This window comes from Dipodomys merriami, unplaced genomic scaffold, assembly GCF_024711535.1.
Source record: "Dipodomys merriami isolate MVZ:Mamm:240054 unplaced genomic scaffold, mDipMer1.0.p SCAF_8, whole genome shotgun sequence".
In the NCBI taxonomy this organism is placed as follows: Eukaryota; Metazoa; Chordata; class Mammalia; order Rodentia; family Heteromyidae; genus Dipodomys; species Dipodomys merriami.
The window spans coordinates 12,251,393-12,272,185 of record NW_027206401.1 but is presented as its reverse complement, the minus strand read 5'-3'; the positions used below and the strand labels follow the sequence as shown (position 1 = coordinate 12,272,185).

Sequence of the window (20,793 nt, the reverse complement as noted above, 5' to 3'; positions counted from 1 at the left end):
TTTAGTTGACATTTTGGGATGGTCTAAATGAGGCCTACCACTGGCAAATATTGTACAATGGAGAAAGATCTTGACTTCCTGTTGAAGAAAAAAAAGTTCCAAACACCCAGGTGGTCTCTTCTTTGTTTAAGATTGTACTGGGACTTAAGCAGGGTCTCCCAGACTCCCTCGGCTTGTTCTGTTGTTTATGTTTTGTTTTGTTCTGTTGTTTGGGGGATTTTATTTTGCTAGTTAACTGGAGATAAAAATCTCATGTATTTGTCTGCCAGGGCTGTATCTGAACCAGGATCCCTCAGATCTCAGCCTCCTGAGAAGCTAGGATTATTGGCATGATCTATGGGTACTTGGTTTCCAAAGAGATTTTCATCTCTTTTTTTTTTTTTTTTTGTGAACATACTGTACAGAGGGGTTACAATTACATGGGCAGGATAATGCGTACATTTCTTACCAACATTGCAGCCTCCTCCTCCTTTTGTTTACCCTTCACGTCCCTTCCCAGCCTCCCCCCTCCCCCCCAATCCCAATCCTTCTCCTTCCCCCCATCCCCTCCCCCCCCCCCCCCCGCACCGACGTTGTAAAGCTCGTTTTGGACATGACAACTTGTACTTCTCATTGTTGCAACAGGTCCACCTGTATCCTTAAACAACTGGTTTTTCCCCATCTCCTCCTCAAGTTATACTGACATCAAATATAGTGAAAGCAGGGGTTATACTGTGGGGGAGGGACATACAAAGCAACAAAGAGATAATCTTATAAATGCGTTAGAAACACATTGCATGAAAGAAAAAAAACATGAAAATACATATCTAAGGGTTCCTTTTCCTGACATCACATTATCTGACCTTTTCTGCTTGACTCATGCATATACTAGATATTGCAAATAAGGGAAACCATGGGACCTATGTTTCTTTGGGCCTGGCTTACTTCACTTAATATAATTTTTTCCAAGTTTTTCCATTTCCTAACAAATGGGGCAATGTCATTCTTTCTGATGGAGGCATAGAATTCCAGTGTGTATATATACCACATTTTCTTGATCCATTCATCTACTGAGGGGCATCTGGGTTGGTTCCATATCTTAGCTATGGTAAATAATGCTGCAATAAACATAGTCGTGCTGGTAGCTTTAGTGTGGTCTTGTTTGTAAACATTTGGGTAAATGCCCAAAAGTGGGATTGCTGGGTCATAGGGGAGCTCTATGTGAAGTCTTTTGAGGAACCTCCATACTGCTTTCCAAAGTGGTTGAACAAGTTTACATTCCCACCAACAATGAAGTAAGGTTCCTTTCTGTCCACATCCCCTCCAGCATCTGTTGTTGTTAGAGTTCTTGATTTTTGCTGTTCTAACTGGGGTGAGGTGATATCTCAATGTTGTTTTGATTTGCGTTTCTTTTATGGCTAGGGATGTTGAACATTTCTTCATGTGTCTATTGGCCATCCTTCTTTCTTCTTCAGAGAAGTTTCTCTTTAAGTCTTTCGCCCACTTATTTATTGGGCAGTTGTTTCTTTGAGGATTTGTTGTTGGGGGGTTTAATTTTTTGAGTTCCAAGTATATTTTAGATATGAGACCCTTGTCCGTTGTATGGCTAATAAAGATCTTCTCCCAATCCGTGGGCTTTCTATTGATCTTGCTAGCTATGTCATTTGCCCTGCAGAAGCTCTGCAACTTTATGCAATCCCATTTGTCCAACCTTTCTTTGATTTGTTGTGTTTCCGGGTCTCTATTCAAAAAATTTCGGCCTGAGCCAAGGAGACCTAGGGTTTCTCCTATTCCATCCTGTAATGTTTTCAGAGTATCTGCTTTGACTTCAAGGTCTTTGATCCATTTGGAGTTGATTCTGGTGCAGGGTGATATATAAGGATCTAGCTTTAGTTTTCTACATGTAGTTAACCAATTTTGCCAGCACCATTTACTGAAGAGGCTGTCTTTGTTCCATTCTATTGTTTTAGCTCCCTTATCGAAGATTAGATGGCTATAGGTCTGTAGGTTCATTTCTGGGTTTTCAATTCTATTCCATTGGTCCTGAGGTCTGTTCTTATGCCAATACCAAGCTGTTTTGATTACTATGGCTTTATAGTAGAGTTTGAAATTTGGTATTGATATTCCTCCAGCAGTGTTCTTTCCGTTGAGGAGCGTTTTTGCTATTCGGGGTCTTTTATTGTTCCATATGAATTTTTGGATTGCCTCTTCTATTTCCTTGAAGAATGAGGTTGGAATTTTGATAGGTATTGCGTTGAATTTGTAGATAGCCTTGGGAAGTATTGCCATTTTCACGATGTTAATCTTTCCAATCCAGGAGCAAGGGAGGCTTTGCCATTTTTTTAGTTCTGTGTTGATTTCCTTTTTCAAGATTTTAAAGTTTTCATCATAGAGGTCCTTCACTTCTTTAGTTAAGTTAATTCCTAGGTATTTTATTTTTTGTGGGGCTATTACAAATGGAGTTGCTTTCCTAATTTCAGCCACACTTTTCTCATTGTTGGCATACAGAAAAGCCATTGATTTTTGGGGGTTAATTTTATAACCTGCTACTTTGCCAAAGTTTTGAATCAGCTTGAGTAATTTGGGAGTGGAGTCTATGGGATTCTTTAAGTACAAGATCATGTCATCTGCAAAGAGGAAGAGTTTTATTTCTTCTTTCCCTATTTGGATCCCCTTTATGTCTGCATCTTGTCTTATTGCTGTAGCTAGGCATTCTAATACTAGATTGAAGAGAAGTGGAGAAAGTGGGCATCCTTGTCTTGTTCCTGAGTTAAGAGGAAATGGCTTTAGTTTTTCACCATTGAGTATAATGCTGGCTGTAGGTTTGTCATATACAGCCTTTATTGTATTGAGGAATGTTCCATGGATTCCTAATTTTTCCAAAACCTTCATCATGAAGGGGTGTTGGATCTTGTCGAATGCTTTTTCTGCATCTATTGAGATAACCATGTGGTTCTTATTCTTGCTCCTGTTGATGTGATGAATAATATTAATTGATTTGCGTATATTGAACCAGCTTTGCATCCCTGAAATGAATCCTGTTTGATCATGGTGTATGATTTTTTGGATGAATTGTTGGAGTCGATTGGCCAAAATTTTGTTGAGAAGTTTTGCATCAATGTTCATCAAAGAAATGGGTCTATAGTTCTCTTTCTTTGATGAGTCCCTGCCTGGTTTTGGGATGAGGGTTATGATGGCTTCATAGAATGTGTTGGGTAGTGAGCTTTCTCTTTCAATTTCATTGAAGAGTTGGAGGAGTATTGGTGTGAGCTCTGCTTTGAAGGCCTTGTAAAATTCCGCTGTAAAACCATCTGGTCCTGGACTTTTCTTAGCTGGGAGGTCTCTTATTGCTGTTTCTATTTCAGTGCTTGATATGGGCCTGTTAAGATAGTTTAACTCATCTTGGTTTAGTTTTGGCATGTCAATATTTGCTAGGAAGAGGTCCATTTCTGTCAAGTTCTCAAACTTATTAGCATAAAGTTTTGAGAAGTATTCCCTTATAATGTTCTGAATCTTGGTTGTTTCTGTGGTGATGTTTCCATTCTCATCTCTGAGTTTATTAATTTGGGTGTGTTCTCTTCTTTTTCTGATAAGATTTGCTAAGGGTCTGTCAATTTTGTTAAGTTTTTCGAAGAACCAACTCTTTGTTTTGTTGATTCTTTCTATAGTTTTTTTGGATTCTAATTCATTTAATTCTGATTTAATTTTGATTATTTCTTTCCGTCTACTGGATTGGGGTTTATCTTGCTGCTCTTTTTCAAGGAGGTTTAGATGTGTCATTAAATTGCTAGTTTCAGATCTCTCCAATTTGTTGATGTAGGAGCTCAGAGCTATAAACTTGCCTCTGAGTACTGCCTTTGCTGTGTCCCAGAGGAGCTGGTAATTTGTGTGTTCATTTTTGTTGAATAGCATGAACATTTGAATTTCCTTTCTAATCTCTTCCATGACCCACTCTTGGTTCAGCAGTGTGTTGTTCAGCCTCCATGTGATACCGGACTTTCTTTGGTGGCTTTTGGTGTTGAGTTCTAATTTTATTCCCTTGTGGTCAGAGAGAATGCAAGGTATAACTTCAATGTTTCTGAGTTTAGACAAGTTTGCTTTGTGGCCTAAAATGTGGTCTATTTTAGAAAACGTTCCATGTGCTGCTGAGAAAAACGTGTATTCTGATGCTGCTGGGTGAAATGTTCGGTAGATGTCTGTTAAGTCTAGTTGATCTATGCAGTTGTTTAGATCTGCGGTTTCTCTGTTGAGTTTTTGCCGAGTTGATCTATCTAGTGGGGAGAGTGGTGTGTTAAAATCCCCAACAATTAATGTCTTTGGATCTATATGGGATTTGAGGGAAAGTAGTGTTTCTTTGATAAATTTGGGTGCTCCATTGTTTGGCGAATAGATATTTAGAATTGTAATATCCTCCTGAAGGAGAGATCCTTTAATTAGTATGTAGCGACCTTCTTTATCTCTTCTCACGAATTTTAATTTGAAGTCTATTTTATCTGATATTAGGATTGCAACTCCCGCCTGTTTATGGGGGCCGTTTGCTTGGTAGATTTTATTCCAGCCTTTAACTTTGAAAATGTGTTTGTTTTTACGGGCAAGATGTGACTCCTGCAGGCAGCAGATAGAAGGGTCTTGTTTTTTAATCCAACTAGACAGTCTATGTCGCTTAATTGGAGAGTTCAGTCCGTTAACGTTAAGAGATAGGACTGAGAGGTATTTGGGAGTTCCTGCCATGTTATCTACCTTCTTGGGGACTGCAAAAACTGGGTTCTTCCTATGGTTCTTGGATTCTCAGTTTGGGTGCAGTTTCTTGGCCTTTGTTGCGGTCTTGTTGGTTTTCTATGTGTAGGACATCTTTAAGAATCTTTTGTAGGGCTGGTTTGGTGGAGATGTATTGTTTCAATTTTTCTTTGCTATGGAAGGTTTTTATTTGGCCTTCAGTTATGAAGGAGAGTTTAGCTGGGTACAGTATTCTTGGTTGATAGTTGTTTGTTTTTAGGGCATGGCATATGTCATTCCAGGCTCTTCTTGCTTTGATTGTCTCTGCTGAGAAATCTGAGGTGATTCTAATTGGTTTCCCTTTATAGGTAATTACCCTTTTCTCCTTGACAGCTTTAAGGATGTTTTCCTTGGTCTGAGTTGATCCTGTGTGGATTATAATGTGACGGTGGGATGTCCTATTCTGGTCTGGTCTATTTGGGGTTCTAAAAGCTTCTTGTATCTGAATAGGCCTATCTTTTTGTATGTTTGGGAAGTTCTCTGCTAGGATCCTGTTAAACAAATTTCCTAGACCATTAACTTCTGTTTCTAGGTGCTCCTCTATACCCATTATCCTTAGATTAGGCCTTCTGATTTTGTCTTCCAGGTGTTGGATAGATCTATCATATTTCTTGGACTTGTCTTGGATGGTTGTATGTTCTTTCTCTATAATATCTAGGCTGTCTTCAATCCCTGAGATTCGATCTTCTGCATGGTCTAACCTGCTGTCAAGACTCTACTTTGTTTTTTATCTCTTTTCCTTCTAGTTGATCAGCTTTGATGGCTTCAAGTTCTTTGTTGAAGCTCTGTTTTAGGTCTTGTATGAATTTCTTTACTTCCTTTAATTTGGTGTTCAGTGTTTGTTCTCAAATCACTTAGTTGATTGGTTATGGTTTCTTTGGACTCCCATTCCTTCTGTTGGGTTCCATTCAGCATTCCCTTTGTGGTCTCCCTAACTTCCTTCAGCTCTTTGTTAATGGATTCCACGAATGCCTTTAGTGATCTTTGTGTATTCTCTACCTGGTCTCTCAATTCCTGTATTACTCTTTGATTAGCTTCTTCCCGTTCATGGGATTCCTGTAGTTCTCTTTCCTCTCGTTCGTGGGATTCCTGCAGTTCTCTTTGAGTGTTCTCAGCCTGCTCACGCCATTCCTCCCTTTCTCTTTGAGTATTCTCAAGTTGTTCACGCAAATCCTGTATCAGTTTTTGAGTAGCTTCCTCACGCTTATGATATTCCTGTATAAGCTTTTGGGATGCCTCCTCTCTCTCCCTTTCACGCTCATACAGAGTCCTTTGTAAGTTGTCAAACTTCTCATTTATCATGTTTGCCAGCAGTGTTTGTAGAGCTATTTGGGAACTCTCCTCATTATCTGTTCTGACCCCTGATTATCAAGATTGGGACTTGAGATATCCGGATTTGCCATTTTTCTAGTGTTTTTTCGGCTTACTCTGCCCATTTGAGATGAAAATAGCACCAGTTTTGTGCTAGAACACTATTTTAAGGCAACCATCAATGAAAGTTTGCATTTGTACAGTCAATAGTCTACAGATACAATCTAGTTCAACAGATACATCTATTCAACATCAAACAACTATATGTTAATGGGCTTCAAACCGCAGAGAAGAATTTGGAAAACCAGAAATTATTAGGGTTAGGGAGAGATGTGGGTAAAAAATAGGAATAGATTGGTGTGGGGAGGCACAGGGAGAGTTAACTATGTCCTAATCCCAATGCAGGAAATAGGTTGGGTAGGATGCATGTAGAGAGAGAGAGAAAAAGAAGAATGGGAAAGGGAAATGAAAAGAGACCAGAAAAAAATAGAAACGTAAAAATTAATATTATTATGGAGATTAAAAGACCATCTATTTAGAGAGGAATGTGAGTATATTAATAGAAGGGTAGGGACATAGAGGAGAAGTGAAAAACTTAAAAAAATGCTTAAAATATTATATAGGTATAAAGAGGTAGTACTGCTGTTAAGGAATTTAAGTCTCAGAGGTTTTGAATTGAGTAATAAATTTGTGGATTAAGTGTGTACACAATGGGGGATAGGGTCTACTAGTTAACTACGGGTTTATCTGAGGATGTGCAGGACAAGAGTTAAGTCATATACAGAAGATCAAAAGAGAAGAAAAGGTGAAAAGGATTAGAAAGGGAGAAAAAAGATCAGAAGTTCAGTAGAGCTAGACAAAAAAACAAAAAGATAGTTAAGAAAGAAAGAAAAAGAGAAAGAAGAAAAGAAAGGAAAACGCACATTCATGTGTTCCTAAAATAAAAATTATAAGAGGAAAAAAAAGTTACTGGAAAACAATTATTTTTCCAAAAAAGGCAAAAATTAAAGATTAATAAAATTTTTAGAAAAGGAAAAAAAATTATATATATAAAAGGTACCAAAAAAAAAGAAAAAAAGAAAAAAAAAGAAAAGAAGAGGAAGAAAAAAAAAAGTTCTTTGATTTTTTTTTTGATTTTTTTTTGGGAGGGGTGGGAAGAATCCTGTATCTCCCTTTTGTCTGTAACCAGCCTCTTGTTGGAGTCTCTGGTCAGCTTGAGGTCCTGTGGCTTGATTGGTTTCTTAAGTCAGTTTGTTCGAACAGGCAGAAAAATGCTCTGCTTTACCCAAGATTTTGAGATCCCCCTCCCAGATTAGTTTACTGGGAGGGTGATCTGCTTTGAGAATCACAAAAGAGGGAGATGCAGTGGTGAGGCTAGGTTCTGGGCAGGGTTGAGGCCTTTCAACAATCAGTAGCTTTTTCCTGGGGCTAACACAGAGCCCAGCCTGGAACCGTTCTCAGGGTTTCTGTTTTTCAATTGATTGTGGAGGCTGCTAGAGGGAGGGGCAGCCTCTAGCTCTGGTTACCCAGTGAGAAAAGCCACTCCAATGGCTGGTGCCTGAGCTGGGTGACTTTTCCCTGGATGGAGCTGAGTCTGGCAGGTCACTTCGCCATTAAGTTCTTGTGACCTGCTAAATGACTCGTTTTATTCCAAGGCCTGGGTTGGAGCTAGCAGCTCCTCCGAGCTTTGTCGGTATCCAAGATGGAGATCACCGGTGCTGGGGGGGGAGGGGTGGCCTTCCCTCCTCTGCTCCCTGAGAAGGAGTGAGGACATTGGGCTTCTACTCACGTCGAGTCTTGGATCCTGGGTCGTCTCTGGTCTGCGAACTGCAGGATGAAGATGTCCGCTCCTAGTCGGTTCTTGCTGGTGTTGAGTAGAATCCGCTCGCCCGCTGCATCTGGCTCCTTCGTCCCAGACTGTGTGAGCGCTCAGTTATGGCCCGGGCTGCGGACTCCGCCGCGACCCTGCCGCCGCCGCGGCGGCTGCTGGCAGGCGCTCAGATGTGTCTTTTTGCCTTGGCTTCCCCTCTCTTGTCTAACTCTCTGTCCTGTGATGGCACACTTGGTGTGATTCTCTGGCTTAGGACTCTTCACTGGAACTCTAAAACTGCTTTCTATGCGAGAGCTTGTTCAGATTCCAGCTTCTCCTCCGCCATCTTCCCGGAACTCCTCGATTTTCATCTCTTTTGTCTTGAACACCTCAACCTCAACATTTAGCACTGCCTACCAACTTCTTTTCAGAATACTTATAAATGTACCTTAAAATATTGAGAATTACAAAGGAACCAAATTACATGGAAGTACAGTTCTAGCTGCAGAAAGTCTGGGGAGGCTCAGCACTCAAGGCTAATAACCGTGTGCTTCCCACTGGCACAGGGAAACACCGAGAGAGTTGAAGGGTTGTTTCTTGATGTATTTGCTTCCAGGTCAATCAGTTTCTTAAATCTCCAAATTCTGAATGTTAATAATATAGATTTCTAGATCCAACAAGTCTCCTTTTTTTTCAGTCTCCTATAAGACCAAATGGCTTATGTATACTGTCAAATATAGACTCCTGCTACAGGAAATGGCCCTGAACCAAATGTTAGAAAGATCTTGGACGCCCTCTGCCTAGTGGTCTACAACTGCTGAGAATTCTCCATTGGAATGCTATAAAACTCCGGTTGCTCTTTAGAAGAAAAAAGTTTTATACCAACACCTCCTTTATTTTTCTGTTTCTTAAATCAAACCCGCATCCTTACACTTACTACACATTGAAAAATGATCCAGTTCTTAGTGCTAAACTAAGAAGTAAAGAATTTATAGAGTTGCATGGCTTCCTAAAGGGAGAAACCAATAATGACCCCCTCCTAAACCTTTCTACTCTCCCAGTGAAAGATTCGGAAATTTTTGTAAACTCATTTGTCCACTTTCACAAAGTTGCTTCCAACATGGAACATGACCAATAATGAAAAAAATCACCTAGAGTCTTGAATTAGCAAAAGTTATTCTTGCATTATGATCTGTGACTGTGTTTTTCTTGGACTATATTGAAATGAATTCTTATTCTTTGACTTAGGGTGGAGAAGTAAGTTAGTGGTTTGAAAGTATTCCAAGAACAGGAAGTCAACCTGTGATTTTAAATTTGCCACAAATAATCCATCAGTGGATATTCACTATTTCATTTGTCAATAGTCTCATTGTGGTCTTTATAGTCCTAGTAAGTGTTCTCACAGAGAGAGAATAGAGAGGGGGGGACAGAGAGACAGAGACAGAGAATAGAGAAGGTAAAGGAAGTTTTTCTGGGATTTTTTTTGTTGCCTCTGACTAAACATTCTGGAAATTTTCAAATGATCATTAAAGAGTAGTTTGATGACATCCTATCACATAGACAGTTCTTAGTCACAGACAATGATGCTAAGATCTTGAAAATGGACATTTCTCACTGAACATTGGTGGCTCACCCTAATAATCCTAACTATGAATATGAATATTCCAGTTTGAAGCTAGCCTGGGACAATTCCAAGAGACTCTTATTTCTAATTAACCAACCAAGAGCCAAAACTTCAGGTACGGCTCAAACGGTAGAGCAAAAATACAAAGTGAGAGCTGCAAGCCTTGAATTCAAGCCCTAGTCCCATAAATTTTAAATAATGATTCTATTCCCTTTCAACATCTTTTCATTCACCTTACTGTGGGTTCAGACTTATGAGAGAGAGAGAGAGAGAGAGAGAGAGAGAGAGAGAGAGAGAGAGAGAGAGAGAGAGAGAGAGAGAGAGAGAGACACTATGGCCTGAAAACCAATTCACAAACATGTTGTTCATACCCTGGATAACCAGAAGTTGAAAGTGTGATTTTTGTGGTTTGTTTTGAATTCTTAGGCCAAAACTATCAGACCATTGGATATGAAAGAAAGAAAAAGTAATTCAGAACCTCTTCCACTGGGAAAGCAAAAATCATCAAAGTTCTACAAGGCTAAGATAGTTGCTTTTAGAAACTTGTGTGGCCCAAAGGAGTCATAAATAACTTTTATGGTATGAAATGCTTACAGAACATATATGATTTCCCAAGAATTCCTACCTTGCTTCCTTTCCTGTGGGCTGGAAACCCTGGGTGAGCTTCGTTTTCCTATCAGTGCAGCTTCCTAGAAACTTGTTGAGGATCAGCCTGTGCTGCTTTGAACAGGTGAAATGAACAGATTTGAGGTAGATGAGTTGTTTCTCTTGCTGTTAATAAAGACTGCAGTGGTTCTCCAGTCTCTGACCTAAATTTTCCACATACCTTTCCCTTCTGGAATTACACAGAGAACAATTAAAGCCAGGCTCCAGTGGCTCATCCCTGTAATCCTAGCTATTTAGGAGGCTGAGATCTGAGAATCCAGCTCAAAGCTAGCCCAGACAGGGAAATCCATGAGATTCTTACCTTCAGTTAACCAGCAAAGAACCAGACTTGAAGGCATGGCTCAAGTGGTAGTACCAACCTTGACTGAAAAAGCTAACAAAAGTATGAGGTTCTGTGTTCAAGCCTCAATACTAGCATAAGAAAGAAAGAGAGAGAGAAAGAGAGAAGGAAGGAAGGAAGGAAGGAAGGAAGGAAGGAAGGAAGGAAGGAAGGAAGGAAGGAAAAAAGGGAAGGAAGGGGAGAAAGAGAGAGATGGAAAGAGAAAGAAAAAGAAAATAAAGAAGTGAAGGAAGGAAGAAAGGAAAAAATAGGAGCAATCAAAAGTTAAAATAGGCTGGGTGCTGGGGGTTCATGCCTATAATCCTAGCTACTCAGAGGCTGACATCTGAGGATCATGATCCAAAGCCATCTGGGCAGGAAAGGCTGTGAGACTCTTATCTCAACCCTCAAAAAAACCAGAAGTAGAGCTGTGACTCAAAGTAGTAGAGCTCTAGCCTTGAACAGAAAAGCTCAGTGACAATGCCCAGGCCTTGAATTCAAGCCCCATGACCAACCTCCCCCACAAAAATGTTCAAATATATTCCCATAGTTATAAAAAGAGAGCGAATGGTAAAATTGTAGATTCTACAGGATCTATTCTTTTTTTTTCTGTCTTCCACTGGTTATTTTAAGAGTTTCACCAGCATCTTAATATTTATCAGTGTTAAAAGACAAATAAGGCCTGAGGACTCCATGCCCTCAAGTGTAAATAGTGCTGCCCCCTGCAGGTCATGAAAGTGCTGTGCACATGCTGGTCTGAATGCCTTGAGCTGCAAAAGCACTGGAGCCTGGGGACCCGGTGCAAGCTTAGTAACCAAGGTAACACATAGAGAAAATCACAGCAGACTGATGGGGTCAGAGGTCACAGACAACCGGGATGCAAAACCCCAGTCATTATTCCTTCATCTGGAATTCCACATCTGGAATTTGCCTTCTCCAGTGATGGGTGGGTGATAGGTCAGCTAATGGCTTTTCAATGGCTCAAAAAACTATGCCTGAAATGCACATCCACAATGCTACCTCTTGACTTTCACTGTCATTTAAGCACTTTTTTGTTTAAAATGTATCTTGGACTTTCCTCTGCTGGTGAATTTTTTATGATACTGTCTACTGAAAATCAGTATCATCCTCTGAAAGCTTTTATCACACGCCCGAGATTCCCATAGTGACTTGCTAAGCATAGCACAAGTCAAATAAAAATGTCATCATCTTCGAAGGCTACTTTTATAAGGCATCTGTTTGGCACTGGGTGAGTGAAGTACCATATGACAGAGAGGAATCGTCCAAAAATGTAGGGCATACTATCCAGAAGAGCTAGATAGAACAGAAATTGTGACATTGGTAGGCTTGTGACATTTGTCAAAGGCATAGTTATGATGTGACAGCATCTCAGAAGGTCTCACCAAAGAACTCCAGGATCACCCTTGATAGCAGGCCTAATCTGCACATCTCCTTTGGTTCTGTGACACCAAGCAGTAACATCTTCTTCTAGGTAGATCACATTGGACCAAGCTTTCTTCCTCTAACTGGATGTCGGGCCATGCATGGTTCTGGGCTCAGCTAGGATTTCCTCTGACAGACTCACAAATAGCCCATCAGGGACTCCTGCTGGTACTGATCTCTGCTTACAGGCAATCTTTGGTACGAACGTTCCAGGTATTATGTTCAGACAGAAACTGATAGTTAGCCAAAAACACTGTAATTATGAGAACCAGTGATGGATAATGTTTTTCCTTTGAAAATGTTTGTCCAAAAGTAGGTTGGGCTCAGTGGTTTTAGACTAGAATCTGGAGAATTTGCCTAATTTAAAAATGAGTACACACACACACACACACACACACACACACACACACACACACACACACACACACACACACACACACACACACACACACAGAGTCTGGCAGGATTCTTCATAGCTAGCATTTCTTATTTTGCCATGGAGCCTGGAAGAGCACTGCATCTAGTAGGTGTGGCTTCCTGAAAGTTCAGAGTATTGAATAAAGAGAGCCAGCCTAGCACTCTACCTGTGTACAGGGCCTTCCTAAAGGCCAGGCTGGTGGCCCCATCTTTATCATCTATCAACAAGCCTCTATTGGTTCATAATAAATAATAACTGCTGAAATTACCCATGAATTGATGTTTCAGTGGGAATACTCAATGATGAATGACATTATAGACTGAAGTTAACAAATAGCTTCTCAGTAAACAATGCCGTGTGTTTAAAAGGCACTAAGGATATAGATACTATGTAGTGTTTAATGCTGCTGTATTCCTGCCCAAGGTTGGTGCTGTACTACTTGACCACACTTGTGACATTTTGCTGGTGAATGGGAGATGTGTCTTTTGGATTTTTCTGCCTGGGCTGGCTTCTAATCGTGATCCTCAGACCTCAGCCTCCTGCGTAGCTAAGATTATAGGTGTGAGCCACCACTGTCTCCTCAAAAGATTATTGTTATTATTACTATTGCCTTTAAGTAGTTGTACAGAGGAGTTGCCATTCAACAAAGCAGTTTATGAATACAATGCATCTTCATCATTGTCACCCCTTTCCACATTCTCACCCATCCCTCCCAACCACCCCTTCCCTCACTTTTCTTAATTTTGTGGACTATGCAATGAAAGGTGCTTTTTCACCCAGGAGCAAGCAATCTTTACCCAGATCTCCTACCACCAAAGCACCTGCTGCTATGGGGGAGGGGAGGAGGCTGCAGTAGGGTTCAGCGCCAGAGTCTGATGGAGCGGGCAGACACATGTCACAGGGCAGATTGAAGCACACAGGATGAAGAGCCAGTGGCACTGCAGTAGCTGGCCCAGGGCCTGGAGGTGGCAGCGGTGATGTCCATGCGCACAGCCCAGCCTGGTGATGCTGCTGTCAATGACTTACGCCCTATTCAGGGAACAGATTCTATTCCTGTGGAGGGAAGCTAACAGGCACATCAAAGGACCTTCTTCTAGAATCTAGAAGAACTGGAGGAGCTAAGAGCGCTTCTTAGAGGCTTAGACACAGGGAATAAGATGTGATCTCAGTTGCAAGAAGGGAGCCGAGTGGCCCTGCACCTCAGAGACAGGGCAAATGCGGGACCAGGAATTGGTCGTCCTGAGCTCCCAGATGGTCAGATGGTCTTGAACACAACTCGTTGGCCAAGAGCCAGGATTTTCAGGTTTAGAACCTTTCCATCAAGCCACTCATTAGTCCAGATACGGCTCTTTTGCTTTGTGAAGGCAGGGAAGCTGGCGCTCTGCCCAGATGGCATGCCCTATGCCACCAAGGGCCCCATGTGCACTTCCACTTCCTTTGTACCAGGATTCCTTAGAGCCCTTGCTTTCTAGGCCCAAGATTAGCTGTTGCTTTGGAGAGCCTTATCTATCCCTCTGTGTGCATTAATTTAGGAGACATTTCTACCTGACACTCAGCCAAGATGTGGCTCTGGCTTGGTAGAACTCGGGAAGGATGCCAGCCAGAGCTGGAGGGCTTTGAATGCCACTGGGCAAGTAAAAGACATTCAGCGGGAAGGGGGAGGTGTAAGGACAAGTCTCACCCTAACCCAGTAAGATGGCATGTAAGAAGAGGGATTCATCTCCATGACATGTGTGACCCTGTGCCTGGCTCCATTAACCTCCTGGAGTTCAGTCACAGCACGTGCACCTTGCTCCCTGTCGTAAATATGGAATAGGCATCCTGTCTCTAGTCTCCCCCTGCCCCACCCTCCTGCTCATCATCGTCTTCAGATCTAAATCTCTGTCTTGAATAAGGCATGCTCCCTTTTTGTCTTCTGTCTGTGTGGTCCTTTTGATGATGAACCTGCAGCATTTTTTGAGTAATCCTGAAGAACTCTGAACTCAGTGGAGGGGATTTTTCCACCTTGGATGCCTATCCCCAGATGATGCCTCTCTTCACGTTTGGCATGACTATTTTAAACGTTTCAAAAAGTGATCCACACGGTGTTCTAGGTTTTGTTTACATTTGAAGGAAGAAGGTTTATCTTGCCTGTCAGAGAGAGCTGTCACTCTGTCCCCCAGCCCTCAAGAGGACAGAGGACAGTCCCAAGGGCCCGGCCCTCCCTCTCTTTTCCCCTGCATTGTTGAATGGTGTTGCCTTTTGTAAGGTGCCATTGGAGTCCAGACCATCTCTTTGTGCATTGTGTATGCTGTCACTCTGAACTTCTGTTTAAATTTGCCCAGAGATGGGCTGTGGATGTAGCCAGGTTCCTGCTGGTGAGATCCTTGCTGTACGGTCTGCTCTGCTCCATGAGCTGACATTTAGTCAAAGGCAAAGATTTATGTTTTGGGGGGAAAAAAGCATGTTTAATATTTATAGACATTTTAACATTCAAAACAGTTGCATTCATATTTGACTCAAAACCTAAGATGCTATCTTAAAGTAACAGGAATTTTAAACCAGTATTTCTGAGGTCTTTGGTATTTCCTATTGAGTTCTGTTTTTCTCTCTTATTCTTCCTTCCCCTCCCTCCCTCCCTCCCTCTCTCCCTCCCTTTCTCCCTTCCTCTCTTCTTTCCTCTCTCCCCTGTGTGAAGCAAGACCATACTATGTTTCCTATACTAGGGTTACTATCATGGACTAAAGTAATTAACCCAGTCCCCTCTGGGAAATTCCAACCATCAGTCATTAGTAGTTGTTTCTGGTGATAAATTGGTTCTTTCCCAAAGAACCTGAATGTTCTCAGGAATAGAGAGAGAGACAGAGAGACAGAGAGAGACAGAAACAGAAACAGACAGAGAAAGAAAGAAAAGAAGCAAAGAAAGAAAGAAAGAAAAGAAAGAAAGAAATTCTTAGACATTGAAATGTAATTGTCATGAGAAAAAAATTCAAATCAACATGGAAAATCAACTTAGTGAAATCTCAAGAGACAGAAAATGTTATAAAAGACCAAGCTCTAAAATCTTAACTATGAGGAAAATTACAATTAAAAATAGAAATAACCAAAAAAAAAGGTAAACACACAACTATAAAATAGTATTTTGGGCTGGGAATGTGGCTTAGTAGTAGAGTGCTTGCCTAGCATGCATGAAGCCCTGGGTTTGATTCTTCAGTACCTTATGAACAGGAAAAGCCAGAAGTGGCACTGTGGCTCTAGTGGTAGTGTGCCAGCCTTCAGCAAAAGCAGCTTAGGGACAGTGCCCAGGCCCTGAATTCAAGCCCCAGGACTGGCATAAATAAATAAATAAATAAATAAATATAAATAAATAATTAAATAATAGTATTTCAAGCCTGAAAGACTTAAGGCTCCAGATTTAAAAGGCTTAAATGTTTCAAGTAAAGCTATTTTTTAAAAAATGGTTGTGTTGTATATATGTAGTCTTAATTTCTCATGTTAGCCTTTTGCTTATGGTTACTTATTCTTTATATTTTATGTAAGCTATAGTTTGCAGGAGTTATCTGAGTTATTTAACTCAGATACATAACAGCATACCTAAGCATACCTAATTCCTATAATTAAATCACTTACAATTTTTTGATATTTTAAAGAATATTATAATAACTATTTTCCTAACAGAATAGAAGTTGTCCTTGTCTGTTAAATTAACCTGACTCAGTCTGCATGCTGTTATGCTAATTTTGCTTTCTATGAAATCATTGTGACTGAGATCACCACAATCTTTGAAAAGCATCAACCCCTTCACACAAAGACCTTGTTTAAATGTTATTTAAGAAGTGCTGCCTGCTGGTGTCTCACACCTGTAATCTTAGCTACTTAGGAAGCTGAGATCTGAGGATTGCAATTCAAAGCCAACCCTGGGCAGAAAAGTCCAGTGAGACTCTTACCTCCAATTAACCACTCAAAAACCAGAAGTCGAGCTGTGGCTCAAAGTGGTAGAGCAGAAGCCTTGAGCAAAATTACTCAGGACAGCTCCCAGGCCCTGAGTTCCAGCCCTATGACCAACAGAAGAAGGAGGAGGAGAAAACAGAAGAAGAAAACGGAGGAGGACAAAGACGAGGAGGATTTCTAGACAAGTACATTTACATCTCACCCAGGATCCTGCCCTTTATCGTATTAAACGCTCAATAAAGTTGACTGCATTCATTGAAGAGGACCTACTGCATTCCAGTGACTATAGCTGAACATCAGATTGAACTTTCTCATGTTCACATTTCAGGACAGAACTGTAGCTACTTCTTTTTCTTCAGTGTAATGCACTGGAAACTTTAAATTCCAAATCTTGGAGCATGAATGGAGGACTTCCGAAAATATTTGGCCTCTTGAGTTTGTGTTTCCATGTCAGAGTTTAGGAACTTCCCTCGATTTGGGCCCCTGGTGCATAAAGGCTGTTTGATACAGTAAATATAGAATCGTCCCTTTCATGTGTTCCTACAGTCAGACACCCAGCCAGAAACTTAGAAATAGAGTAAAGGACCCCACAGCCACCAAAATAGATGTCACAGGTGTCTGCCAGCCAGCATCCCGTCCCAGATGCTATATTGAGGATTCTGAAGGGCGCTTCCCACGGCTCCCAGAAAGATATGGACTGACAGGGATGGAATGGGAGAGATGGGGCTGTCTGACCACCTGCCACTTTACGTCCATTAAGCCTCATGAAAAGTCTCGCCTGACTCTTCCGGTTCTGGCTCTGATTTTGTTTTTTAACAAGGCTTGGAAAAGGCTTACAAGGCAGAGTGAGATACAGTACAAGTTAGCTTAGACCACATTCATTCCTTTTATCTAAATTGACTAACCCATCAAATTTAATAGTCTGCTTCTCGTGGCCCACCTACGGGTCAAAAGTTCCATGTTGCCCAGTGGGAAGTGACACTCCGTAATGTTGTGCTCTTTTATTGCTAATATAGCTGTCGGCCAGCACAGGAAATTGTCCTTCATTGTGTCCTTTGACTGTTGAGCTTTTCTCAAACACTTGTGCCCTTCCTAGTGTGAAGATCAGCTCCTGCGTTCATGTTCAATCCACGCTGGAAAAGAGCTTTTTATACATCATATTGCTTTCTGGTTTGAAGTGACAAGTTCCACTAGAGGGAATGTTGCTTTAAAACATCAGGAGTTATTTTTGCCAACAAATTGATTTGATTTTTTTAATAACAAAGAACATATTTCATCTCATATTTTTCTTCCTCTCTGTTTTCTCGGTGCAGTAACAAAAATTATTGTCTAAAAAACTACTGGAATGGTCTCCAGGAATGGTCCTTTTAAATACAAGCTAAAGGAAAAAAGGGTTAAAATGTCAGTAGTATAATAGAGAGAATATAATCTTAAGAGTTGAGTAACAGGTAAGATAATTAGCATATTTGACTTGTAATCTTTTCTGTGTATGTATGCCAATGGAGCTTGAACTCAGGGCTTCATACTCTTGCTTGGATTTCTCCCTCAAGGCTGATTGGCACTCTATCACTTGAGCCACATCTCCACTTACAGTTTTTACCTGTTAATGGAAGATAAGAGTCTAACTACTTTTCTTCCCAGGCTGGCTTTGAACCAGGATCCTCAGATTTAAGCCTCCTGAGTAGCTAGGATTACAGGCTCAATCTACCAATACCTGGTGACTTTTAATCTTAGTGAGGGATCAACTTGACAATTACTATCATCTCCACTTTATAGAGGAGGAAATGGAGCCTGTGGCAAGTAGATATTTGCCTAAAATGTAACAGATGGTACAGCCAACACTGGAAATGAGATGTCTGATAATAATCATGGTGCTTTTCTCAATGTTTCTTTCTTGAAAAGTGAAAAGGTTTGCATGGTAAATGCTGAGTAAAAACCTTTATTAATTTGTAACTTAGGGAGCCAAAGAAATTACCACCCCTTCTAGATCTTCAATACACAAAACTAGTCTTACAAGTTAATTGTGTCAGAGAATGGGCCCCTTGTATCCACAGGCTTATAGACTAAAGTTGTATGGTTCAGACCTATTCGTATAGACGCCGAAACTGAGGCTTGTACTTGGCATGGCTTAAGTAAGGGAACTCAACTAATAAGTTGTAGACTTGAGGCCAGAATCCAAATTTCCTTTTACTTGCCAAAACTCTGTGTGTGTGTGTGTGTGTGTGTGTGTGTGCGCGCGCGTGCGCGCGCACTCGCGCGCGCACGCATGCCAATTTTGAGACTTGAACTCAGGGCCCGAGCACTATCCCTGAGCTTTTATACTCAAGACTGGCACTCTATCTGCTTGAGCCATAGTTCCACTTCCCAGCTTTTAGGTGGTTAATTGAAAATAAGAATCTCATGGACTTTTCTGCCTGGGCTGGCTTTGAACCATGATCCTGAGATCCCAGCATCTTGAGTAGCTAGGATTATAGGCGTGAGCCACCAGTACCCAGCTTTAAAAGGACTATTTTTATTGGAATTTATTCTAGACCATATGTTTTTTAAGCTTGTAAAATTTAACAACAAATTCCAACAATGGTAATGTAATTTTTTAATAGCTTTGGGCAACTAAAAGGATTGTCATAGTTGCCAGCAATGTTTCCCTTAGAAGGACTAGCTTGTCCTTTTCCTAGTGATGTGGGGCTGTGAGCAGAGTAGGGGTGGAAGAGGCCATAATAGGGGTACACGTAGTATACGGCAAGATCCAGGGACCAAAGGAGCAAATCAGATCGGCTCATTTAAGTTACCACCATAATAACAACAATGCTTGAGAAAGTTTTAAGGTAAGTATTAAACCCTAGAAGCTTAAAGAAAAAAAATCACATAATCATTTCACAATATCTACGAAGTATGCTGTAAAAGGGTGACTGTAAGCTGGTTGTGGAGGTGGAGGGAGAGGGCTGGGGCCTGAGTGGGGCGTGGCGCATGTGGTACAGTGCTTGCCTGGCAATCACAAAGCTCTGGCTTCAACTCCCAGTACTGAAAGTCAAAAAGGCTGATTGTAATAAAGCTTCCCCCAAACACAGAAGTCCTTAGCACTAGGGAACCTTATGGTCCTGAGAGGTCCCCAGATTCTGAGGGCCACCTGCAGAAAGAACAAGGCACTGTAAAGACAGCCGCATGGAGGCTCATTAGGAAAAGGAGATGACCCTATGGGTCCATCCTGTGGTCTGTCCTGACAGCTCGGGTCCTCCAGTTGCCTGGGTCGATGGCTATGTAGTGGGCAGGGGCTCACGTGTGCCTCCACCTGCCCCTCCACCCAAGGAATCACTGCATCCGTCTTCCTGTAGTGTTCCCACAGCACGGTCATGATGATCCCCATTCATCTGCCTAATGACCTGAAGCAAAACGCGGCAATCCCTTGGGGTGGCCCCAGTCTAAAGAGGACTTGGTTAAGTGTACTTCTTAAAAATGAAGACTGTGTGTCTTCCCATAAATCAACTTGTGGGGATATTTATGGATTCCTATAAGGAAATGGCTTCTGAGCCTCCTAGCTCTCCTCCCTCGCCACCACTGGGGTCCTCGGCCCGCCATCTGCAAGATTCCCGACCAGCGTCTGCAGGGAAGGCAGACTCAGCATGCGCCAGTGTGGCCGCTTCCCTTCTTGGCGTTCCTGACTCTTTCCTTCTGCCTTCCACTTGCACATTCTCTCTCTCTCTTTCTTTCCTTTCTTTCTTTCTTTCCCTTCCTTCCTTCCTTCCTTCCTTCCTTCCTTCCTTCCTTTCTTTCTTTCTTTCTTTCTTTCTTTCTTTCTTTCTTTCTTTCTTTCTTTCTTTCTTTCTTTCTTTCTTTCTTTCTTTTCTTTCTTTCTTTCGTGTCCCTGCTTCCTGTGGTGAACTCAAATGTTTGTACTCCGGAGTGTGTGTTGCTATTCCCACTGATTGCATTATGACAGTTGTATCAGTTAACTGGTTTATAAATGGAAGAGGAATGAGAGGAATAGAAAAACGTTTTTTCTAATGTAATAATGATAATAAAAGTTGAACCAGGCACGGTGGCCCACTCCAGTCAGCCTAGAGGCTAAAATCAGAAGGATCTGTGTTCTAGGCCAGCCCAAGCAATAAAGTTCCTGAGACTCTACCATCTCACAGAAAAAGCTGGGTGTGGTGGTACACACGTCGTCCCTGTTATCAAAGGAAGGGTAAATATTAGGAGAATCTGATTCAGGACAGCGAGGGAAAACAGCAAGACTCTATCTCAAAATAATTTGAGCAAAAAGAGATAGAACACTAGCCTTGACCCAAAGAAGCTCAGGGACAATGCCTAGACCCTGAGTTCAAGCCCAAGCATGCTCTCTCTCTCTCTCTCTCTCTCTCTCTCTCTCTCTCTCTCTCTCTCTCTCTCTCTCTCTCTCTAACACACACACACACACACACACACACACACACACACACACACACACAAGAGCTAGAGGCATGGCTCAAACAATGGAGTGCCTGTCTAGCAAGCCTAAGACCCTGAATTCAAATCCTAGT

The 20,793-nt window shown here is 41.5% G+C and overlaps 1 protein-coding gene across 1 annotated transcript in view; it reads left to right on the top strand.

Annotated features, from left to right (window-relative positions):
• Ust (uronyl 2-sulfotransferase) overlaps positions 1-20,793 on the top strand; it is a 264,792-nt gene that overhangs the window by 192,205 nt on the left and 51,794 nt on the right. The window lies entirely within an intron of this gene.